This window comes from Chiloscyllium plagiosum, unplaced genomic scaffold (genome assembly GCF_037043375.1).
Source record: "Chiloscyllium plagiosum isolate Xiang-an unplaced genomic scaffold, Cpla_swu_hap1 HiC_scaffold_36, whole genome shotgun sequence".
In the NCBI taxonomy this organism is placed as follows: Eukaryota; Metazoa; Chordata; class Chondrichthyes; order Orectolobiformes; family Hemiscylliidae; genus Chiloscyllium; species Chiloscyllium plagiosum.
Genome location: NW_028270174.1, coordinates 51796971 through 51823891, shown reverse-complemented (window position 1 = coordinate 51823891; position 26921 = coordinate 51796971). Strand labels below are relative to the sequence as shown.

Genomic DNA, 26921 nt, shown 5'->3' with positions numbered 1-26921 from the left:
AGAAAGGGAATACAAAGGCTCATCAGAAAGGGTAGGCAACCATTCTGAGTAAGGAACAAATAAAAACAAAACAAACGGGCTTCAAACAACTGGGAAGCTACAAATTCTTCCAACCACAACCATCTCAAAGATATCAAAGTAAAAAGGAAAATCCATCAATAATTGTCTCAGTTACACGCTGATAAACTGAAGTAATCTCACTGTTAGAGTCAGCAACAGGACAGATTGGAGATTGGAAATTCAAGACCTTGATAAGCAGATCAGGAAAATCAAAGGGGTCCACAACTCATTCACTTAACCTGGAAAAGAGAGAGAAAGCAATGACGCAGATATTTATGATCAGGGACTTGCAGATTTAATGATTTTTCAATGGCACACTTAGAGATTTCACAAAACATGTTGGGCTGCTTGGCGTGAGAAAGATGTGATTATTCTCACCTTCACCAGAGTGACGGCAGCGCTGTAGAAAATACTCAGGAAGAACAAGGTGATGAACGTGGAAGCAGTTGTCCAGATGTTGCTGTTATCATCCTCATAGTCTTCAATCCAAGTGCGATCTATTGAATCTATGAATATAAAGCCGAGAGAACGCATTGAGATTGTTTATTGATCCAGATCGATCTATCTGCATCCAAGTCATGTAATTGGAGACCATTACATCTTCATAAAGCAGTCAGGGATTTCTCAAGTGTGACTCTTATCTGTATCTATTAGTGCGTTATTGACTCTCAGCAAGAAATTACAAATACTAACTGCACATGTTCTTTCTTCATTGTCCATGTCAGAACGTTTTAAATTATTTTTCTTTTCATCTATTATTTAAGGATATTGTTATTTGAGGAATGCTTATTACGAATGATGATTTTAATTATATCATTATATTTTAAATATAGGCTGTGACAGCACTTTAGTTGAAAATTGTGGCCATCACTGAATAAAAGTTCAAACGTGATTCTCATCTTTTGTATTGGTGACCAATTGTTTGGCAAATCATGAATATGAGTGACATCACAGTCAGGACATTGCTTCATATTTTTGTTTGTAAGATCTGTATATTTAGGAATAAGTTTTTGTACGTGTGTCCCTTAATTTATTTGATCTACTGCTTGGTATGTTTGGTTTTCCTTTAATGTTTGTGTATATGGTTATGAGAGTCTCTTACTTCACTCTAGCCCATGTTGGAGTCCGTGCATGAATAAACATATTCCTGTTCATTTACTGCTGGTGTGCTCATGTGTTTGTGCATCTAAATGTTTGTCTTTTCACATTGTGTAAGCATCATCATGCTAATATGCCACTTCGTTGCTGCCTATGCTTATCTTGTAACGTCTTTGTGAGTGTTCATTTTTCATTAGTGCTGTCTAAAATGTGTGATTATGTGTCTGTTTCAGATCCTACCTACACTGGGTTATTTTCATGTTTATGCTTAATAAATGTTAGCATGCAATGTTATGTTTTGATGGATGTTTGTATTTATATGATGATGTTTGCTTGTGTGGCAATCTTTCCCAAACCATCTCCTGATCAGCTTGTTTGTGCTATTGTTTGTGGATGTTTGCTGATCCTTGTGCCCATTATCCTTATTTAATAAACGCCCCTCTATTTGTTCATCTATGCACTTGTGTGTCTGCATGTGAGACTCTGAATTTGTGTTTGCGTGTGATATTGTATACATGCTGATCAATGTGGTTTAAAAATAACTAATTAAGCTGCCTCTGTCGTCGTGTGTTTGTGATTCTGAAAATGGGAAAATAATGTTTATCTCTGTGCACTTACGTGTCTGTGTGAATTGGCATGTGGGAGGACATTTTTCGGAATTTGTACCTGTGTGTTCATGTGTGTATGTCTGTACGCATTGTGCTGTATGAATGTATATGTATTCATGCCCATTTGTGTGTTACCGTGTATCGATGTTTCTCATGGTTATGTGTGAGTACTCCTGTTCATTTGTGCAAATTATTTTCTTTTGGTGTATGTGAGTTTTTGTATGAGCTTAGGTGAGTGTTCAAGTACCACTTGCATGTGTGGCTCTGTGCGAGTATGCGTGGGTGACATCTTATCTATATGCACATTTGAGTGTGCACATAAATATGTGTCTTTAGGTGAGAGCCCGTATATGTGTCATTACGTGTGTATTTGCGATCATCTCTCTGCATCTGTTCTTATACCAGACTGCAATTTTCATTATTCTAATTTATTGTTCTAATTTTAATGCATTGCCCATAATTAGATTTGACCTTGGTTTTGCAGGAAACATTTCCCATCGTGGTGCAAAGGTAAGCGTTTTATGAGCAACTCTTCTCTTGCAGTGATAGAACTTCTGTCTCTGAGAGAAAAGGTGTGAGTTCAAATCCCCACTGCCCCAGAGATAACATTTCTGAATGTGTTTATTAGAAAATGTCTACTTGCGTTCTGTATGTGAAACAAAATGATAGCAGGTATTTGAATACCAGAATTGATCCCATGTGCTCCAGAAAACTGAGACAAAACTATGGAATTCAAACTGGGACGATGCAAACACCAGTTTTGGATTATGGGAATCAATGTTAATCATTTGTTAACAGAGCCAAGCGTGTCTAACATGCTTCAAAGGTATTGTTTTGCATGGAAATGTTAAATCTTTGGACAGTAAGCAAGAAGCTGACTGTCCCTGTTAGCAACTAGGTTACATTACAGAGGACTTCCACCATGAAAACTCTGCACAGGGAGCAAGAGGACAGACCATTCATCGTTCCCCTCCCCTCTGCTCCACAACAACTTATCTGTTGATTCTCTTTGGTGGGAAAGTGAAGATACATTCTGTCAACTCATGCGCTGGCGCAAGATCCCTGGCAGTTCCCCAGAAACAAAGGTTACATTCAAACTGTTCTGCACTCTTTACAATTGGTATGTTCCAATCAAATTTAATTTTAAAGTGTCTTAAATTTACATTTCCAATTGGTGCAATTTGGCAGTTTAAAACTGACATGAATTTTGTAAGAATGTCAAATGGGGGGAATCAAAAACACCAAGTTCAAAACTCGTGCCCTACCCTTGACATAAAATGGACATTGTCAGATTTTGTCACAGAGGGATTTAGGATGGATAAGGTACTTGGTGGAATCCTGCAATGAGTGAGCTTTACTCTGTCTCTGACCCAGGGTGTATCTGAGCAGAGAACATTAACTGCACAAGACATTCGTCCTAGGCCTGTTAATAATCCACTTTAACTACACAGATGGAATGTAAGTCAGAGTGGGAAACAACTAATTCAGTATTTAACTCACAACTGGAGGAAAAAAAAACTTCATTACTTCTGTTGAATTATTAAATGCAACTTTGAGATTTTTATTGACATGAATTAACAGTGTCCATCAGTGCAAGTGAAATGTTTACAAAACTCGGTTTACCGCTGGATTTATCGACTGTTCTGTTGATGATCTTCAATGGAATCGCTTCATGTCCCACCACACAGGAGTAAGAAGCACCGCTGGCCCACTCCTCCGCTGTAATGGATAACAGGCTGTAGATGAAGAAGGAGGTGTTGTCGCTCTCCGCCATCACCTCGGTGTTCTTGTAGTTACTGGGATTCACCGGCTTGTCATTGTTTGTCCACTTGACGAAGATCTCTCGGGGGGAGAAACCTCTCACTAAACAGGTGAGGGAGAGAAACCTCTGAGCGGAGATTTCTTCTGTTGGTGGCAGGAGGACCGACACTGATGGCTCCAGCGGATTAATCACTGCAGAATATTGGAGACAAATATAAATCAACCAAAAAAATCCTGAACCAATATCACAATTTCACTAAATATTAAAATGCGCCATGTTTAATTTGGGATTTATTCACTTTCGTTTTCTAAAGGAGCAGTATGGTACACATACTGTTCAGTAAAAAAGGAAAGTTTAATGTGAAAGTTGCCTCCATGTTTCCAGCCCACAACAAGGGCATTCTGCCCAATTGTCATTGCTGATGGTGACATCACAACCCAGGCTTCTTCCCACCTTATCTGACTTAATCAGAATACAATATCCTTTGGTCCATCTTTTTCTGAATCAGCTACTTAGCTCTCCTGCCTTCTGATGCATCATTAATGCCCCCAACGGTGTTGGTTCATTACCAATCAAAGCCTGTCATTGATGTAACTGGATTTGGATTACGCATGGGATGCTTTGTGCTTTAATCTCACCGCTCACCTTTCTCCTTGTGGATGGAGTCTCTCAGCGGAGTCGGTAGATTCTGATGGTACACCACACATTCAAAAGTAACGCCACTCAGCCAGGCTTCAGTAGAAATGTCTAATTTGCTGATCACGCTGTCGGGATTCTGTCCAGGCTGCTCAGCAATCTCTGATTTCAGAGGCTTCTTTTCTTGTCTCCAGGTCACATTGACTCCAGAAGGAAGATTGGACACTACGCAGGTTAACGTCACTGTCGCCTCCAGTAAGACTTGTTCTACTGGCGGTGGGAGGATTTTAACGGTGTTAGGGTGGCACTCGGTATCTTCTATGAAACAAAAATCAAAGTCAATGAAAAATGCCTTTTTCTGATACAAACAGCCAATCTTCAGATTACTCCTTCACAGGGTGAAGACACCACCTTCAAAATGGCAACTCCAACTATTCTGAAATGATGCTTACTATTGTTGATGTATTTTGATCTGTGAAACATTTGTGATTACCTAGGACATACCCTGTGTAATTATTCCGAAAGAACACTGGCTTTGTAACAAGTGAAACCTGTGAAAAAAGTAAAATCATCAAAGATATCATCATGTAACCCATGGAATGACCTTTCTTTCAGAGTTTGTCTCTCACTTAAGACCATCTATTGATACTTGTGACAAGAGTAATCTGAATATAATGAGTTCATTTCCATGTTCATAACCTTTAGGTGCAAGTGCTGCTGGTCACACTGACTGCCAAATCACATCCCAAATTTTGGACAAATTATAATAAATAATAATTATTCTCTTTGCAGAGTTCTAAAGTGTTACAGGAGTGGTGAACAGCCATGGAAATTCTGTTCATTATATTTAACGTGATCAAAAATACTTTGCGTTATTGGTGTGATGTCATTCTCTAATTTATGTCATTGTTCCTCGTGGGCTGTGTTTGGAGTAGATCTGAAAACAAGTCATTGAGTACAGCATTGGATATCGAGAAGGACACCCATCTCCTTAAGTCTTTCCCTCCATTCAGTTAGTTCATAACTAGTCTGTACTTTCACTTTATTTACCAAGCTGCATTTTTTAATTTCTTCATAGAGCAGGGGAGAAAAAAAAACAAACAAAAGCGTCTTAAATTAATCTACAAACACGATGGAAATGTCACTAATTTTATAGACATCCACTACTCACTGTGTAAACATCGCCACCCCAAACCAGGCTAAATCAGCCTGTTTCGAGTTCCTAGTTCATTCATCCCTATTGTAGCATTCCCACCAGAATTTATTCTCCTGCCTCATCCACTAATTACAGAGAGCATCTTAAAGAAGCTCAATGAGATCACATTTATCCCAGTTCATCAAATGTGATAGCCACTTGGTCTGTGGTCTGATCCCATAAATGAAGTTAAAGAGCTCAGTACCAGATAAAAATCGATGTCGTACAATGTCCAACCAACAGGTCATTCCTGAGCAGGGAATGAAGCATTGAACGCATTTTGATTTATTTTCAAGTAAGGGTCACTGCATATTTTAACCACGTCAATTTGATAGAGGATCAGAATAAGGCTGTTCGGCCAATCCAGAGTTTAGATCAGAATGATGCTGGAAAAGCACAGCAGGTCAGGCAGCATCCGACGAGCAGGAAAATCGACATTTCGGGCCAAAGCCATTCTCCTGCCTTCTCCCGTACTAAACAAGAGCCGATCTATCTCTGGCTTGAGTACACACAATGGCCTGGCCTCCACAGCCCTCTGCAGCAACATGTTCCACAGACTCATCACCCTCTAGCTGAAGAAATCCCTCCCCATCTCAGTTCTAAACGGTGCCCCTTTGACCCTGAGACTGTGCCCTTGGGTCCTAGTCTCGCTTACCAGTCAAAGCATCTATTCCACATTCACTCGACCTCAGTCTCTCAGTATTTTCTATGTGTCAATCAGATATCTCTCCAATATCCCCCCTCCACCCCAAACTTATCCTTGAAGCAGCTACCAGACAAGGATTCAGCACTCTGAATGCCTCTCCCAGCATGGTCAGGCAACAAACTATTTAACAAAGCTCACTGTCTATATATCTATCTTCAACAGAGAGGAAACATGCTTTTCTGACTTGCCAAAAGGTTGAATTATGAGCAATGCTAATGTAACACTCAAACTGAAATGAGACACGTGACATGTTGGGGAATGAGAAGCTGTACCGTGCTGTTTACTACGCCTGATAAATTAATGTGTTTGATTCACATCAGAGTTCAGAATGATTTGTAGCTCTCTCAGTCTGTGTCTCTTACCCTGGAGTGCTGTGATGTTTTTACTTTGAGTGTTCTCTCCATGAGTGACCTGGCAGGTATAGACTGCGCTGTTGAACCATTCACCATAAGGGACCATCAACCGACTCGTCACCGAGAAGTTCCCGTTTGCCTCACACACAGGAGACGTGAAGAAGCCAGAATCCAAGCGTCGGCCATTTTTCAACCAACTCACGGCGATTGACTTCGGACGGAACTCGATGATTGAACAGACGACGGTTGCAAACTTGCTGCTTGCGATTTCTTCACTGGAGCTCACAGTTAGGAGAAGGGTTGGTGAGAGAATATCTGGACCTTTAGGAAACACATCACATACATTCTCTGATGAATTTCATAACAAATACAATCAGTTCTCATATATCAAGGTTTCTTGTGGTTAATGGATACAAGAATCATAATTGTGCAGAGTGCTGGAGAAGCTGGGATCCACACAGAAAGATCAGCAGGACAATGTGAAAGGCTAAACTTAGAGGACACAGCAAGGGAGTCAAGGAGGCAGAGAAACTATAGGCCGGTAACATCAGAAGGGAGATAGCAACGTTGGATGGTATTCATTTTAATGACAGAGTCTGATGAACAAGGCAGACGAATTACTGGCATAAAGGAAGAAATGATGCCGTTGCTATCATGGAGACATATTGAGAGCCGGGCAGGAGTGGCTATTCAATATTCCAGGATTTAGTGCCTTCAGGTGAGACAGGGAAAGATGGAAAATGATGGGGGCGGGGGTGTGCAGTTCAGAATATTGCTTCTGTCGCAATTCTGACAAGAGTATTTTAGGCTGTAAAGAGAAATGAAATCATGTATACCTCCTTGAACAAAGGCAAATGGACAGTACATCAAAACCAAAATACAGCAAACATAATTACTGGGAGAGCACGATAGACCTTACTATAGGTCCAAAAGACCAAGTGCAAATACATGGGCAAATTTCAGAGACATGTAAATTAAATAGGGGAATGAGAAAAGAGGTTTTTAACTTCCTCAGCATAGGCTTGGATATTCATTTTGTCAAAGATTTAGAGGGAGCACAATTCTGAAAATGCCCCCAGGAGAATATTTGAACAAAGTTTAATACAGAGAATTTTAATCCACACCTTGCAAGAAAGGAGTGAACCTGGAATTAACTTTAGGGAGTGAAGTCGACCCAGTGGGTAAAACATCAATGGTGGAGCACTTTGCAGACAGTGACCGTAAATCAGTTGGATTTCAGATTGTACTGCAAAGGAATAGAAATTGGCCCAAAGTTCTGAAAAGGGGAAGGAAAATTTTAGTAAGATCAGGTAATGACTTAACCAGAGTGGACTGGAAGCTGACACTTATTGGTAAATCTGAGTCAGATCAGTGTGACACATTTAAGAAAGAGATAGGAAAATCACAGGGAGGACATTTCCCAGGAAGCCACTGCGTGGGACCAAGAATGCAGCGGGCTCTGGACCCAAAGGGCATGGAGGGGGAGATAAAGCAAAACAAGGGAGGCTTCCGGTCTATACTGAAATCTCAAAACAATAGAAACTAATATGGAGTACAGAATGTGCAAGGGGGAGTTTGAAAGACAAAGGAATTAGAAGAGCAAAAGGGACCATGAGAAAATAATAGCAGTCAAAATAAAGGAAAATATTTTTAAAAGTTACAGACTCATTCATAATAAAAGAATTATTCAGGAAACAGTAATGCCCATTAAGTGTTATTATTGGAGTGGAGCCGGAGGATTAGGTTGTGGTCAAAATGAATGTGTTGTGTCAGTGTTCACTAGGAAGAGGGACAATGTGGGGACAGAAATCATGGAGGGGTGTTGTGATGTACTTTCAGAAATTAGGACACAGGACGTGATGTTCTGTGTTGTCTTGCTGAATGAAAAGTGGTTATATTTCCAGGGCAGATGAAAAGTATACCAAGCGGTTGAGCGATGCAAAGGATGAAATAGTTGGGTCGCTGACAATCATTTAGAATTCCTGTCTGGCCACAGCAGTTGTGCCAAGTGAGTGTAGATCAGCCAACGTTGCACTGTTATGCAGGACGAAGGAAGGGATAAATAATGAAAACACAGATCTGTCAAGCTAGTCTCAGTGGTAAGGAAACTATTGAGAAGTGAAATTAGTCTTCATTTGGAAGATAAATCAACAATTTTTAGCACGGTTTTATTGAGAGGAATTCATGTGTAACAATTTGATAGTAGTTTTCATAGAGATAACTCGATGTCCAGATGATAGCAATAATCAGAGCCAATGGGATCCGAGTTAATTTGACACTGGCTGAGTGATGGGAGCAGGGGATAATAGTCATCGGGTGTCTGCGTGACTGGAAATCTATGTCTCCTGGTGTTCTGTAGGGATTGGTGTTGATTTCCGTGCAATTTATCTTACATACCAATGATTGAGACTCAAATTTAGGAGGATTAACCAGTGAATTCACAGATGAAATGAAAACTGTCATGTTGGTAAGTCATGAGCATAATGGCTTTAGATTGCAGGAGGATATAAAAGGGTTGGTTGTATGTGAAGAGAAAAGTTGCAAATGGAAATTATTCTGAATAAATGTAAGGTGATGTAATTCGGCAGAAGAATCTGTCAGGTATGACATTTTAGATTAGATTAGATTAGATTACTTACAGTGTGGAAACAGGCCCTTCGGCCCAACAAGTCCACACCAACCCGCTGAAGCGCAACCCACCCATACCCCTACATTTACCCCTTTAACCTAACACTGCGGGCAATTTAGCATGGCCAATTCACCTGACCCGCACATTTTTGGATTGTGGGAGGAAACCGGAGCAACCGGAGGAAACCCACGCAGACACGGGGAGAACGTGCAAACTCCACACAGTCAATCGCCTGAGGCGGGAATTGAACCCGGGTCTCTGGCGCTGTGAGGCAGCAGTGCTAACCACTGTGCCACCGTGCCGCCCACTAAATGGTGGAACCCTGGAATGGTTTTGAATGGTGGAACCCTGGAAAGGCCTGAGGATCTTTGGTGCATGTACACACCGATCCCCTATATTACTGTGTCGTCTGGATAAAGAGGCTAAGAAAGTGGGAGGATATTTTCTATTATTAGCCTAGACATTGACAATGAAGAATGGTGAGATGATACTGGAACTTAATAAAACACTGGTTAAGCCATATTGAAGCGTTGTGTGCATGTTATGGAAGGAATGTGATTACACTGAAGGCAGTATTGATGAGATTTGCCAGGGTCTTGCCTGGATTGGAGGGTTTTAGTTATGAAACTAGTTTAGGTAGACAGGGGTTTTCCTTGGAGCAGAGGAGAATTAGGGAGAAGATTATCATGATGTCTAGAATTATTTTAGGCATAGACAGGGTAAACTGGATGAAACCTTTCCCCTTGATGGAGAGATCAATGCCTCAGGGGCACAGGGTGAAGGTAAGGCCAGGAGGTTCCAAGTGGATCTCAGGGGAAAACAAAATCAAACAGAGGGTGGTGTTAGCCTGGAGCTCAGCACCTATAAGTCATGTAGAGACTGAGCCCCTCATAATAAGTATGAAGTATCCTTGCAAGGGCAAGTCACACAAGGCAATGGATCATGTGCTAACACATGAGACTGGAATAGTTAGGTGGCTGTTATTGATAGGCGTGAATTGGGTGGATCAAAGGGCCTTTTTCCTGTGCTGTATAAGTTGAGTCTGTGAAAACGGTTATAAATAATGCCTTCTTCATGTTAATCACAGATGATCTGTTTATCTCAGTTCCCACAACACTTACCTGGACATGGCATTTCTTTGCTCTTGTGTGACCCACTGTGTTGAACCTCACAGGAGATTTTGCTGGGGCAATCTACCACTGACTCGGGCAGGGTTAACTGGCTGCTCAGGGTGTAGGTTCCCTTCTTGTTTCTCACTGATGGGTAAGTCTTCAATCCAGTCGTGATTAGCTCCCCTCCTTTCTTCCAGGTTACCTTGGTGACGTCAGGGGAATAGTCCATCGCCAAACAACCAAAGATCACAGAACCGGTGTTGTGCTCCTGACAGGAGGCGACCAGGCCATAAAGCGTGGGTGGAGACGGTGTCTCTACAATAGAATGACCAATTGAGCATGTTAGTTTCTGTTAATTTCACCTTATCAGTTACTCAAATGTATCCTCAGCTGTAAACGTTTGCAGTATGCTCCAGCTGAAGTCGACAGCATAACTGGGGTTTATTTTTGTTTCCTACCAGTTGCTGATCATGATCATTGGTTCCCTCTTTAGAAACATGCCTCGACCTTGACCATTGCCATATAATTTAGGAAGAAGAACATCCTGATCCCACCCCAGTAACTGTTTGAAGATCTCACCAACTGACACTATCACTGGATTGCTGCGAAGAGCAGAGACGTTTCACAAACTACAAACCAGGGAAATGCAGATTCATCGAAATTCTACAGTGTGTGCAAACAGGCCATTTAGCCCAACAAGTCCACACCCACCCTCTGAAAAGTAACACATCCAGACCCATTCCTCTACCCTATTATGCTACAGTTAACCCTGACTAATGCATCTAAACTCCCAATCACTGAACACAACATTTGCAATTCCCCCAGCTTGCACATCTTTGGACTGTGGGAGGAAACACACACAGACATGGGGAGAAAGTGCCAACTCCACACAGAAAGTCACCCGAGGCAGCAGTGCTAACCACGGAACCAGCGTGCCGCCCCGCTAGGTACCGTGCTACTGGAAATACCCAACAGCTGGCAGTACCCCCGGAGAGAAATCAGAGTGAATCATAGAACATAGAACATTACAGCGCAGTACAGGCCCTTCGGCCCTCGATGTTACGCTGCCCTGTCATACTAATCTGAAGCCCATCCCACCTACACTATCCCATGTACGTCCATATGTTTGTCCAATGACGACTTAAATGTACTTAAACTTGGCGAATCTACTACCGTTGCAGGCAAAGCATTCCATACCCTTATTACTCAATGAGTAAAGAAATACCTCTGCCATCTGTCTTATACCCATCTCCCCTCACTTTAAAGTTGTGTCCCCCCGTGTTTGCCGTCCCCATACTTGGAAATCAGGTCCAGTGAGCCTTCCTCACTTATCAATGCAAGGTAGAATGTTCTCTCTGGGAGGGAGGTCACTGCAGCAGCAGCACAGGCAGGAGCTGAGCACTGGGACGGGGAGGATGGCTGTCACGGCTGAACTCATGCCAATTGTCTGGAAGTTGAAACATCTCATTTACAATTATCTGAATTCTGGAGGCTTCTGAAAAATGGAGGACCATTAAGGTTCAGCGACTTTGGAGTGTTACAGCTGAGTATTTACGTAAATATGATTTGAGAAATGAACAATTAATCTTTAACTTTAATAACTATCAAACTGACACGCAGTTCACCAGCAAACCTCATCTTTTAAACTAACCACTGCACTTACTCTGTCTAGACCTAAATTCCCACTCACATTGACAAACCCTACGCTGCTATACACCCATTCATGCCCGGAACACACAACCCCTATCACACGAAACACATCCAAGGCAACCCATATTGGTAGTGTAGCTGAGCAGAGAGATCTCGGTGTCCATGTACATAGATCCCTAAAAGTTGCCAGACAGTTTGACAGAGTTGTTAAGAAGGCATACTTTGTGTTGGCTTTCATCGATAGAGGGAATGAGTTTCAGAACCACGTGGTTAGGCTGCGGCTGTACAAAACTCTGGTGTGGCCACACTTGGGAGTATTGTGTACTGTTCTGGTCACCACATTATAGAAAGAATGTGGAAGCTTTGGAAGAGTTCAGAGGAGGTTTACCACGATGTTGTTTGGTATGGCGGGAAGGTTTAATGAGGAAAGGATGAGGGTCTTGAGGCTGCTTTTATTTGAGAGAAGAAGGTTGAGAGGTGACTTAATTGAGACATAAAAGGTAAACGGAGGGTGGACAGTGAAAATCTTTTTCCTTGAATAGTGATGGCTCGCAGGAAAGGACATAGATGACAGATGTCAGAGGTTGTTTCTTTACTCAGAGAGTAGTAGGGCCATGGAACGCACTGCCTGCAACAATAGTACACTCACCAACTTTAAGGGCATTTAAAAGCTCATTGGATAAACATATGGATGAAAATGGAATCGTGTAGGATAGATAGGCTTCAGATTGGTTCCACAGGTCAGCGCAACATCGAGGGCTGAAGGGCCTGTACTGCACTGTAATGTTCTATATTCTATATTCCAGATGGACATATGATCTCAATTCCTTTCACTCATTTACACTCCTGCCACTCTGCACCTGGCCTATGGTGAATCTGGCCCTGACTGGACCTGGCACCATCATTTTCACAACCTCTGACAAAAGCCTACTACCCAACACATGACCTCAGCCCTTGATCACTGACCTCTCATCTTACCCAAGTCAACCTGTGCACATTGCATCCGAGCTCCTTTCGTATCTGTCCTTTACCACCCACCATTTTGCCAGACTCCGAGCTTTGCATTTTGACAACACGTCCACCTATCACTTCATTACAGTGACCTTCCACCCCCGAAACATCCTGGCACTCTGCCCACCTCTACACTAACCAGCCTGGCATCCTGCCCACCTCTCCATAAACCAGCCTGGCAAAGACAGACCTCCTGCATTTCAGCTCAAACTACCCCTCACCTACCAAGCACAATTCGACCAAATTATCCTGTGACCATTACCATTTACCTTGATGCCACCTTGCCAGACAGAGTGCATGCAAGCTTACCCAGCAGCCAGCCAACACCTCACAGCCTACCAGCCCAAACTCTCCCACATGCCTAATCTAGCCCCTCACTTGCTCACCACCTTCCAACTTTGAGCCTACTCCACCATAAAATTAGTGAGTCATAAAGTCGTACAGCACAGAAACAGTTCCTTTGGTCCAGCTCATCCATGCTGACCAGAGTTCCCAAATTAAACTAATTCCACTTGCCTGCCTTTGGCCCATATCCATCCAGACCTATCCAGTTCCTGGAGCTGTTCAAATGTCTTCTAAATGTTGGACCTATCTCTGCATTTACCACTTCCTCTGGCAGCTCATTCCAATGTTTTGGACAGTTACAACATGAAGCCCCAACTCCTGCACTCAGTGCTCTGACCAATGAAGGTACATGTGCCAAACACCTTCAACACACTAGTTACTTGAGACAACGCTTTCAAGAATCTATGAGTCTGAACCCTCAGGGTCCTCAGTGTTCAATATCACTACCCAATACCTTACCATGAACTCTGTAAGACTCTATGAGTCTGGACCCTCAGGGCCCTGTGTTTAACATCACTATCCAGTGCCCTACCATTAACTCTGTAAGTTGTGACCTGATTTGTCTTCTCAAAAAGCAACACGTCGTATTCATTTAAATTACACTCCATCTGCCACTCCTCAGCCCATTGGCCCAGCTGATCAAGATCTCATTGTACGTTTAGATAACTTTCACTGCCAATTATACCACCAATGTTGGTGTTACGTGCAAACTTACAAACCATACCCCATTCAATGTCTTCATGGCTTTCAACCAATATTGTAGCCTGTTTGCCTTTGTCCCACATATCCGGAGCATTTTTTAAGGATTGAAGGAATCTATCTCCTTATTGAAATCATTTAAGGTTTTGTCCTTAATCAATTTCTGTGGTGGAGAATTCCAAAGGTTCACCATTCTTTTGCTGAACAGTAAACAATCAGGATCAATGTTATCGGTGTGTTGGGAAGATTGGTGAGCAGCAAGATTAATGATGATCCCATGAATGGAATAGCATTCTAGAGGGGCCGAGGGGCCTTCTTCAGCTTCCATTTTGCATGCTGACATGTCCCTTCAGCAGCATGTTCCAAAACTGTGATCCTTGAGGATAAGGGCGCACATGCGTGTAAATGCTTCACCTGAAAGCTCTCCTCCAAATTAGACTTCAACTTGACTCTCAACTATTTCTCTGCCGTTTCCTTTTCCTCAATCACAGCCATGGGACTCACTTCCTAACAGCGCTGTGAATGTACTAATACCACACATACTTCAGCAATTCAAATAGGCTGATGATAACTGGTTTCTCAAGGCGATATAAAAAAGATTGACACTTCCACACCTGTCTAGAGATTCAAACAACCACTGGAAGAATTGAAAACTATTTGAGGCACTTGTGTGTCTCCACAAGATGACATGGTTTCCTTTTGTGTGATTTGACTGTGTTTTCACTGAATGAACAGAGCTATTTCTTAATCATATAATAGGAATGAAGCTTCCCTCATTTTTAGCAAGGCAATCACACATTATATTTCTTTATTCCAGGGAAGTATAGTGTTAAATTAAAGAAATATGATGATTGGGATGTTTCAATTGGAAATTGTCTGAGATTTTAAAGTTTACTTTCATGAGCAATTAATTCCAGCTTCATTGTGTCACAGTACTCACAGGAATGTCTTTCAGAAATGGTGTCTCCCTTTGTTACGGGCAGTGGAATCAGTAAATCTGGGACAGTTTTTGCTTGTTAATCAAAGGTGTTGAAGAGTTTTAGCCAAAGGGAGACCTGTGGATTTAGCTCACAGATGCTCCATGATCTAAGTAAGTGGTGGAACAGCTCGAGGGGCTGAGTGCCCTCCTCTTGCTCCTACCTTCCTATCATTGTATCATTCATTAAGCTAGCACTGGCGGTGAACACTTTGTATTAAAATATTTCAACAAATTAATTGTTTCACACATGCTTTAGAAAAACCTTCTGTTGATTATTTGGAATGGGATCATTGACATTCTCTATTTGAGTGATCAAAATAACTTCCACCCAATTACAGCAGCCACTGCGCTCTGGAGTGTGTTGTTGCTTCATAATAGTTTCTTGTGAAACTACAGCTCGAGATCAGGGCGGTCAAATTCAATGATTCTCTGATTTTTAATATCTCTGAACATTCTCAATTTGTTCAAATGCATCTTTTCTCTGAAGAACGTGCTTCATCGAACAGAACATTTTTCAATGAAACAACAATCTTTAAATGCTAGAAAACCAAAATAAAGACAGAAATTTCTGAAGAAACTCAGCAGGTCTAGCAGATCCTGTGGAGAGAAGGCAAGGTTAACCTTTCGCATCCAGATACACCCCCCCCAACCCCCCCACTCTTCACCAAATTGTTTTCATGTTTTGGGCACAAGAGCTCATATACCTGTTGAGATAAACAGTGATTACGTTGGCTTGACTCCTGTTGGAAAAATAATTCTTAGCAGAGGTACTGGATGGTCTGAGATAGCAATTGAAGACCAACTGAAAAGCTATCACCATCTGCAGCAAGTGTTGGTTTCAGCGGAACCCCCACCGTACTGAACAATCAAATTCAGCTACAACAATGGTTTAATATAAAGTAAAACAGCCTAAGCATAATCTCATCAAATATGCTTCGAAAATGATTCATTCTGGATTAGTTATAAATGATATTGTCATAACAGCAAGTCAAAAGCTGGGATTTCTTTGAGCACTTACTCCATTAACCCCATCTAGCGATGCCCAAAAGCTTGTAAACAAATATTGATCTGGAAAAAGCTGCTAACCACCAAAATTCTGTTTAATATCTAAGAGACACAAGTCAGGACAGCGATTGAATAGATTTCATTGGCCTCTGTGAGTGGAATTCCAACAAACACTCAGACATGTCAATCTGCTTTCTTGCACTGAAGTAACCTGATAAGAGATTGTGTTACATACCTCTCTAACAGGTTGTAAGTGAACACAGGCCACCTGGCACAGAATCAGGGACTCTACTACAACATCACAACAGATCTGAACACAATGAGCTTGACACTATCACGGAGAACACAGCCCACATGTTTTGACAATACATAAACCATGTTAGTTATTATCACCTTCCAACAACCAGGGATTGTTCCAGAATTTTTGTACAATGAAAGGAACATTTCAACATTTATCCAAGAATGCTTTGACAGCAGCTCCAAATTGTTCAAACTCTATGGGAACTACAGAGGAATAAATCTAGGAATTGCATTGCCATCAATTCACTGTCACTGGATTCCAACCTCGAACTCCCTTCCTCTTTCCCCTGTGGATGTTGCTGCACCAGACGTTCTGCTTAGTTTGGAAACGATTAAATTGTTTTGAAGTGTAATATGACCGTTGCCAGTGACATTAAAAGCTGATAATAGGTTTTCAAATAATAAGGTGCAAAAAAATTCTGATTCTACATTGTGCCACGGAACATGTCCTGCATAACTGAGGCACAAAGAAAATATACAGCATATTTCCCTTTGCCTCGCTCAATCAAATATCTCTTGTTGCCAACAACCAATTTCAAATCTCTTGCTATCTGCCTATTGTTCCTGAAACGTTCGTTCTGATTGGAACAACTTAGTCAGGGCTCTCAATTCTGAGGCACCTAATCGAATATTGTATTTCTGGCAGATAAAAGTGGTTTTGAAGTGCGAGATGAAATTGAACTGTCTGAGATTCAGGTATCCGAACTGGACAATTTACAAATGGTCAGGACCGTTGACAAGTTAGTCGGAGATAGCACTGAAACAAACTGCACAACAGACTTAATCCTAGAGGATACATTGCTCAACTCCTCACGTCAAATATATTCACTGTAATTGAACATTCATCAGAGGAACTAACCAGTGGATTAATGTGAACAAGAATGTGTTCACAATGAACATAAATAACCACTGAGTTAATAAACTTAATAAGTCATTGTATTTAACAAAATTATTGAGGTGGGAAATATCGCCAATTAAAGCACAGATCCGGAGGAAATGGATTATTCTCTAAATTATTTTTACATATTCTTAAAACGTTCCTTGAACTGTGGAGATTTTGCATGCACTGCATAAAGCCAATACTGCATTCCAGTGTGGAAAGCATTTCTGTTGAAGGAATTAGGGCAAGGTCATATTCTTGTTAACTGCTTTTAATAAACGAAAATGTTTAAAAAGGTATGAATTGAAGACATGCTTCTGTCTGGAGTTGCCCGCTTTAACGAATGTCTAAGTAAATGTGGGCACTGCTGCCTCACAGATCCAGGCACCCAGGCTCGCTTCCAGCCTCGGGTGACTGCCTATGTGGAGTTTACACAATCTCCCCTGTGTCTGTGTGGGTTTCCTCCCACAATCCAAAGATGTGCATGTCAGGTGAACTGGTCATGCTGTATCGTCCATCGTGTTAGGTGCATTAGTCAGGGGTAAATATAGGGTAGGGGAATGGGTCTGGCTGGGTTACTCTTCAGAGGGTCGGTGTGGACTTGTTGGGCCAAATGGCCCGATACATACTGCAGGAAATCTAATCTAAATGATTGTCACACTTAACTAATGTGAGCAGATTCCTTCTGATCGCTACATTGCAATAAATCGGTCAAGTATATTTATTAAAATAAATATTACTCTATTTTAAGTGTCTGAATAAACAATGTGCTCTGTTATCCTCTAGTTCATGTCTTCTGCAAATTTGTGAACTCTGCATCCGTCTGAACACATCGATGTAAAATGAATTCTCTGCGTTTGCAGCAAGCATTCCCATGGTTTTAAGAGTAGGGTTCCTACAATATAGAAACAGGCCATTTGGCCCAACAATTCCACACTGACCCTCTGGACAGTAAGTAGCCCACCCAGACCCATTCCCCCTAATGTATATTTACCCCTGACTAATGCACCCTAACCTACACATCCCTGAACACTGTGTGCAATTTAGCACAGCCAATCACCTGACCTGCACATCTTTTGGACTGTGGGAGGAAACCAGAGCGCCCGAAGGAAACCCACGCAGACACAGGGAGAATGTGCTAACTCCACACAGGCAGTCACCCGAGGGTAGAATCGAATTTGGGACCCTGGCACTGTGAGGCAGCAGTGCCAACCACTGAGACACCATGCTGCCCTGCGAGGTCATGAGTGGATTATTTTAATTAATTCGAAATTTGGCCTTGGTCACATAATTCACGATAGCAGTTGTTTCCGAAAAAAATGACTCCTCAGTTGATATTGTGTTGTAAAATGTAACTATTTATTTAAAATGCACAGATTGGGAACACCTAAAGCACTGTGCAGATTAAATAATTCAGTTAATGTTTTATTTTTATCCTGTAAATCCAGTTTAATCAGGAACATAACAATTAATTAACTCAAGTTACGTGTGAAACTGATCAAAGCAGTGAAACTGATCTGTTCTTCATAGAATTGAGCAGAATTTCCAAATGGTTTTCTGCCAATGATCTTTTCCAGCCAGAAACATATGTATGTAGTGTACAGCGGAATTGAAAGGTGTTTCTTGATCAATTATAACACAGTCATGGCATTTTTGCTCAAGAGCAAGAACTATTAGAACATTAGACTTTTGAAATTCTATTTATATTTCTCTATGAATTGTAAACTGTTTAAAGACAGACCTTGTGATTGAACTAGATAGTGGAGTTCTGAATGTGGATTGTAAAGCATGGATTAGATTAATCCTTAATTGTTACTTTTAAGTAAAAATGGCGCCCGAAGGTGTCTGTTTTCCCTTCATTTCTAAAACCTTTGCGATTTGCCTTTCACTTAATAATAGGCTTTATGAAATTTCACCTCGCATGCTGATTGCAATGAATGAGGAACCTGGAGCGGTTCACTGTCACCAACCATGTTAGCATTGCAAAAACAATGTAGAAACCAGAAACGGTTTCCCAAATATAACACATTTAATGTTACCCAAGCACAGTCCCTCCTCAACAGGTCAACGATCACCAGATCACAACACGGTGTGTTTGCAGCAGAACTAGCTCTGCAAACAGTTTCAACAGAACCAAGAACATGATGTAACCTCACAAAACAAACCCAGATTGAAGTCTAACAAAGCTGCTCAGAATCCAGCAAACTAATGATTAAATTGAATAGAAATAACAAGTCATAACAGCAGCCTTGTTTGTGAGGGGACTGAACACTTAAAGCTGTAACGTTTCTGGCAACAGTTCTATTTATTTCCAACCTGTACACCCTTCCTGATCGTGACAATCTTGTGCAGCGCACAGTCGGGCGGTTGAAGGCATATATTGATTAATCACTTCATTGTCAAAACAAAATTACTGAATGGACAAATATTACCACATTATAATTTTAAGTTAGTTTCAATTACATAATGTGATCAATTCTGCAATTTCAGATTTTAGCCCCAAATTTTATTTTGAATGAGACTACTCAAAACAAAATTCAGTTAGTTTACAATTAGAACTGAGTTTTTTTTTAAAGTCAATGCATTAAAAACTCGTTTTTTTTTCATTTCTCACACTTCCGGGTTTCAGCCTTAAGTTGTTTTTCAGACCGTTACAAATGGATGTAATGTTTTCAATCAAGCAGAGAAAAATGTGTCATCTAATTTTAACAAATGCAGAAATGATTCATGAAAAACAAAAGAACTTCACAAATATTGGTAATGAAAAGTAATCCAGAGAGTCAATCTCCTCACCAGAAATAAAACACCGATTACAGAAAGCATGAAAACGCTGATCAATTTCACAAACTGAATAAGAATCCAATCAACTCAATTCAACAGAATTAAGGAAAATAAAATCAGAATCCAATCAACTCAAAACAACAGATTTGAATGAAACATAATCAGAATCCACACAATTCAATTCAACAGAATCAAATAAAACAATTTCAAAAGCCAATCAACACAATTCAACAAAACTAAGTAAAAACAGTCAGAATCCAATCAACACAGTTCAACCAAATCAACTAAAACAAAGCCAAAATCCAATCAACTCAATTCAACAGAATCAAGTAAAACAAACTCAGAATCTAATCAACAGAATGCAATGTAGCACCGCAAGAAAATTTTATGACAGTTTCTAACCTGCTTGTCATCAACAAAATTAACAAAATAAATGAGAAAATATAATCAGGGTAAGAACATATATTCAAGAAGTGAATAATGATATTTTAGCATATTTTAATCATGTTTAGTAATATCTCGAACATCTTTGAATTCTTAGCGTTTGTTGTTGATAATAAAACTCACAGTCAGGATGTCACTGACATTAAACATTATTTATAGCTGGCTGATTAAGAGACATTAGGTGTTTCACGTAACCCAGCCACACAGAAAGACCATCTGATCAAAAAAAGAGATACACCGAGCAACTGACTCCATTATCCCCACTGTAACTATTTGCTGAGCCTTAAATGAAGTCTATAATCAGTCTGAACAAAAACCAATCCGAACCAAACCAAACTCAGCACAGAATCTGAGTTTAATTTAATTCAGAAATTAGTCACATGAATAGAAAGTTTTTAAAAAGTCACTAAGAAAGTTCAAGGGTCTTACCTGAAGTCACTGTCACCATGGTCCCTTGGCCCCAGTAATCAAGATAGTCACAGTGTTACATCCTCTGGACTGGCTCACACAATAACTAGCTCTGTATAAAACAAATCAAAAATCTACCATCAATTTAAATTTTCAGAACCACAGACAAAATAAAATCACGATAAATCTTCATCACATAATTGCGCTAGTGAATTCTGATCATTCTTGATAAATTTTAATACTGTTTTATACTTCACAGAATAACACATGAGCTGATTCTCAAAATCCCCAACTGGTGTATCGATAATTACCCAACACTTTTACAAATTAAATAGTGATACTGGCATTAAACCGCACAGAACTAATACTGCACTGCAAGTTAAGACGGTTTGTAGAAGTAATCACTGACTAGTTTCAAACAATAGAGGCTGAATAGGTTTTTGTATTGATCATAATTGCAGTGTCACTCCAGCTATATCACTGTGAGACACGTTGTGTCAAATACTATGACAGACTGTAAACTGTAAAATGCAGAGAATTTCTTCACTTCCTAGAAAGCAGTAATTTAGACTCTAAAAATGATTTGGTGCATTATTCCAGCTTTTACTATTCATTGTATTTTGAAAGCTTGGAATACTTTTCCAGGTTTGGTCTGCATTTAACTTGACAATCAACACGAAGAAGGTAGAAACAAACTATACATTTGTACAAACTAGCACTACTGGATTGCGTTTAAATTGCATCTCACCTTATTTCTCGCTCCTGCCATGGTAGAAATCACCAATTTGAGATAAACACTTGTCAGTGGTTTTTGTATGAGGATGTCGCTGTGCACAACACTGTGACCCACTGTAGTATCACAATGATGTAGACCAGTACACTCATTCTCTGTTCTTTACTCCAGGTCTCAATTTTCATTTGAAAGAGCCATTTAGTTCTGATCATGTTTAGAATGAATGCCATAGTTGACATAACAATTAGCAGTGATTTCCTGAGCTGTCAGATATATTAAAACTAACATTTTGTCCGAGCATTTAATTGATGGAAGTGTTAGCAGTACATATGAGATGCCCAAAACATTGTCCCATTGTGTCAGCAGTTTGCTGGTTTAAATGGTACATTTCCTCTTTGATAGTTTTGTAAGAGGCAGCCTGAGGTCTGCTTCAGATTGCAGTTGGTATAATTGCATTTAAAACTCGCACTGACCGTCAGTTTATGATGGAATTGACAAAATGTTCCCTCGAGCTGTTTTTGAACGGGTCCAGCTCTGGTTCCTCTCGCTGTGGTCTCCTGCACAGTAATAGATGGCGGTGTCTTCGATCTTCAGGTTCCCCATGTCCAACGCGAAAATGTTGTTTGAAGTGTCTTTCGACGCAGTAAATCGACCCTTAATCGCTGGTGCATAGTTATTGTTGTTTGAACTATAGTAGCTAACCAGCCACTCCAGACCCTGTCCGGGAACCTGTCGCACCCAGCTCATCCAGTTGCTGCCAAGATCGAACCCGCTGGTTTTACAGGTCAGTTTCAGGCTGCCTGCGGGACGGCCAGTCTTTGCCTCTGGCTGGGTCAAAACAACCTCCGACTGGACACCTTTAAAAAGAAAACAAATAAACCTTGAGCATTAATGTTGGTGAAATGATGGCTGAGTCTTTTACATTCCTGCCATAGATTAACATTGAGACAGTCACAAAGAGAGACTTGAACAAAAAACACTCACATGATAAGGAAGTCAGTAACAAACTGAGAAAAAGTGTCGACACAATCATTCTGATAACTTGTGGGAAGCGGTTCTGCTAAGATCTTTCTAAACAGAGCCGACCCAGGAGTGTTGAATTACGGTCCAGTGCCCAGGATTTATATGGCCATCGGAAGGGGCAGGCTTACAGCTTCCGCATGTTGGTTTCCTGCTGGAGGCTCAGACTGGATCCTGGTATCAGCTTGTACAGCCCGAACACATGGGCTCATGTCTTTACATGAGATTCTGCTTAAACATGGACACATACACATCTTGGGATATTTGTTTTGCTGAATAGCTTCTTTGGAAGTAAATTTGAGTAGCTTCAGGTCTGTTTCACATGATAGTTGCATGTATTTTGTTTAAAGAAAACAAATTCAACTGGAAGTTAGCTCCCTTTATTTCTACATTAATTCACAGCAGATAAAACTAAAATTAAAGTTCAAACATATCACTAGCTAATAAAACAGTTGAGCTTTTCTTCCCTGGATACTGCAAGTCTCTGTCGCACTCAAAATAACATGTAATTCATACTAAACATTTCAAAATTCAATTTAGGCAACTGAATACAGTGCGTGTCCAAAGTGATTATATTTAGAATATTCAATTAGAAGTTAACTCCCTTTAATCCTACATTCCACCACAAGCAGATAAAGCTAAAAAGAACTTCAATAATATTATTAGCCAACAAAATGAATGAGTTTATTTTTGCTGTCACTCAAAGTCTCTCTCACATTACAAAATAACATATCATTTCTAATCTGCGTTTCTAAATTCAGTTTCGGCAACCTAATATGGAGCATGTCTAAAGTGATTATGTTCAGAATGTGAGTGTATGTCACTAAACAGTTTGGACCCGGAGATGAGAAGCACCTCCTTACATTGCAGAATGTCTCTCCTTGCATCTATCTTTTCAAATTGCTCCGACACTAAAATGCACAGTAAAGGAAAGCTGTGTGCCTGAGAAACAAAATGTGAGTCCGCAGTGATACATAACACCGAGGTACACTTTTGAAAGAGCATCTAATGAACTAGAACAAGACAGTCCCTAAGTTTTTTTTTAATCCTCAACGTCTAAACCATTGCATGTAACAGTCTGAGTACATCAGGAATGTTTGGTTAAATTAGAGAGTATTACAGTAATAATTACCACGAATGTAGGTTATAAACAGTACATTTCTCTGCTCACTGATAGCTCTAACAGGGCAGTTAACTCATAAAAATCAGCAAAAATTCGCTGTTACACTACACCAGTGTTAACCATGTTTAAAGGGCCCACTCAGTTTTAATGAGTTACATAAATCAGAGAATGGTGAAACAAGTGATGTGAGTTTGGTAGGATTTTACTTTAGTTGATTCATTTTCCCTTTAATCGGCCGGATCCAATAGTTGGCAGCAATTAAGCTGACTGCAGAAAAGGTCCTTGAGTTCCCAGTTTCATTTACTGGAAGCAGTGGAGTTTCTGCAGTGGATCAAAGATATTTTGTCTCACGGTTGACCAGTTGGTGGAAAGCCAACTGCAAACTATAACCACCGCCTCCGCAGAAACAAATCGACTCAGCAACAATGCTGGAGAAAAGTTTATTTTCAGTTGTGTAACTTGGAGAACTAGTCACTCCTCTCATTGAAGGAAATATTCGCAGAGTCTCAGACACAACCTAAACATCAACAGTTCATTCAAGGATCACTACAGCACTGTTTAGTATTGAGAAAAATTGATCAATAGTCATAGAGTCATGTAGTGATACAGCATGGTTACAGACCCTTCGGTCCAACCAGTCCATGCCAGTCCTAATCCCAAACTAAACTAATCCCACCTGTGTGTACTTGGCCCATATCATTCCAAACATTTGATATTCATTTACTGATCCAAATGTCTTCTAAAGGTTGTAAGTATCCACCACCAAATCATCCCACACACAAACCATTCTCTGTGTCTCTGACATCCTTTTTAAAATTTTTCTCCTCTCATTTGAAAACATGTTCCCTATTGTTGAAATCCCCCACCATAGGGAAAATACACCAATGTCTGGGTCAAAAATTGAAAACAATCCCAGCTCCAAACATTTACAAAATATCACTATGGATCTTCCTCGAATCCAAAAAAGATTGTCCCCTTTGATCAATGATTTGTAAAATTTACTCGCGTATCTACTGTGATAGACGTTTTCAAATAACTTCTTAGGTGCAAATTTTTTTCACATCAATCGGATTAAAGTAACATTTCGTGTACTACCCCCCACACACAAAAAAAAACAAGTTTGTTGACACGAATTGCTCTGCGGAAGTCTACGATGGATTCTTTTATCAAACAAAATCATTTCCAATGTTGTGAGCGCTGGTCTATCTTCTGTGCAATGGTCTGAATTTTAAGTTGTGTCTGACTGCAGATGAAACTGGCTGATCTGGGTAAAAGTACAGTTTGTGCCTTTCACATTGTGAATGTATATTGCTGACTTTAGTTGAATAAAGTGATGTTGTCGCAGGCATCGTCTGGCACCATTAATTAGACCATTAATTTCCACATCGCTAGCTGTAGGGTCAGGTGGAGTTTATTGATATGTGATATTTTTGAAACGAAAGCTTTATACATTTCCAGTATGAATCATGTCAATTAGAGCCATTCACCTTTCCACTCATGGCTTTATGAACTTGTATGAGGTCACCGCCCCCCCCCCCCCCCACCCCACCCCCCGAACTCTCACCCTCCAGTGAAACAAGTTCCAGTCTATCTGGATTTCCAACATGATTCTGTTCCCTCACATTCTGCTGTGAAAGATCCTCCTGCCACCCCAGGTCCACAAAGAGCGTCCCTTGTTACTAGTTCAAAGAAATGAAAGGAACTTCTCCCACCATATTGTTCAATTTTAGTTGGCTTCAAACACCATCAAAAATAAATGTTCATGTCATTGCTGATTTATAGGAGAATTCCGTGTACACAGTATCTGCTGAAATACCTGCAGTACCATCCTGAATCTGGTTCGCAAGTTCATCTGTTGCTCACAAACGCAACCAGACATCAGGGAATAGTGAACATCGCCCACCCCCACCCCTCCACCCTTCCCCTCTGTACTTTGCACTTTGTGAAATCCGTGTTGTCAATAATCAGTTAAACTTTCTTAATTCATGTTGCTGATCTTGGCTGAATAAAGGTATGTTGCTGTCAGCATTTCTGGGGAACATGTCTGCATTTTTTTCATGTCAGTCAAGAATAGTCAAAATGTCCTGAGGAACAACGTTTAGAAATGGGCCTATTAGCTCCTCAGGGCTGCACCAACTGTTTGAATATTGATACAGTTCTGCCCCTACTTTTTCCCCATAAGCCAGGATTTACAGCATTGGAGATCATATCTATGTTGATAATGGATTAGACCCTACACAATGTTCCCGAATGTTTACAGTGCTATCACCTGCAGGGTTATGGACAACATGCTATAAAGTGGGTGTTGGCTGGAAGGGTCTGTCTTCATGTGATACAGGTGCGATGGGTGAAGTGATCTCTCTCTGTCGTGAAAACTTCCCACTATTCGAAATTCATCTTTCCTACTTTGTCTCCAGGATGTTGCCTGGAATGGAGAATAGTCGTACGAGGATAGGTTGAGAGTGCTAGGCCTTTTCTCATTGGAAAGGCGAAGGAAGAGGGGTGACTTGACAAAGGTTTATAAGATGATCAGGGGAATAAGATGATCAGATAGACAGAGACTTTTTCCCCGGGTACAACAGAGTGTTACAAGGGGACATAAATTTAAGGTGAAGGGTGGAAGGTGTAGGGGGGATGTCAGGGGTAGGTTCTTTACCCAGAGAGTGGTGGGGCCATGGGATGCGTTGCCTGTGGAGTGGCAGAGTCAGAATCAATGATGACCTTTAAGCAGCAATAGGATAGGTACATGGATGGGTGCTTAAGCTAGGACAAATGTTCGGCACAACATCGTGGGCTGAAGGGCCTGTTCTGTGCTATATTGTTCTATGTTCTATGTCTCGTTCAGAGGCTCTACTTCAAATGATTCATACCGGAAATATTCCAAGCATTCGTTTCAATGAGATCAATACACTCCACCTGATAGTCTGGCTAGTGATGTGGAAATTAATGGTCTAATTAATGGTGCCAGACAATGCCTGGGACAACATCACTTTATTCAACTAAAGTCAGCAATATACATTAACAATGTGAAAGGCACAAACTGTACTTTTATCCAGATCAGCCAGTTTCATCTGCAGTCAGACACAACTTAAAATTCAGACCATTGCACAGAAGATAGACCAGCGCTCACAACATTGGAAATGATTTTGTTTGATAAAACAGTCCATCATAGACTTGCTGCGAGCAACTCATGAATATTGCTTGATTTCTTTTTGTGTGGGGTAACACATGAAATGTTACTGTATTCCGACTGATGTGAACCATTTGCATTTCAAGTTATTTGAAAACCTCCTTCACAACAGATATGTTAGTAAATTTTAAAAATCATTGTTCAAAGGGACAATTTTTTTGGATTCCAGGAAGATCCATAGTGATATTTTGTAA

The 26921-nt window shown here is 40.6% G+C and overlaps 1 pseudogene across 1 annotated transcript; it reads right to left on the bottom strand.

Annotated features, from left to right (window-relative positions):
* Positions 1–22501, bottom strand: LOC148139952 (Ig heavy chain C region, membrane-bound form-like; annotated as a pseudogene). Its single transcript, XR_015753364.1, has 9 exons — positions 22379–22501; positions 21956–22251; positions 20683–20751; positions 10169–10474; positions 6428–6739; positions 4174–4482; positions 3390–3719; positions 439–566; positions 1–299 (listed from the first exon to the last, which is right to left on the bottom strand). The product of XR_015753364.1 is annotated as an Ig heavy chain C region, membrane-bound form-like (transcript).
* Between the last annotated feature and the right edge of the window lie 4420 nt (positions 22502–26921).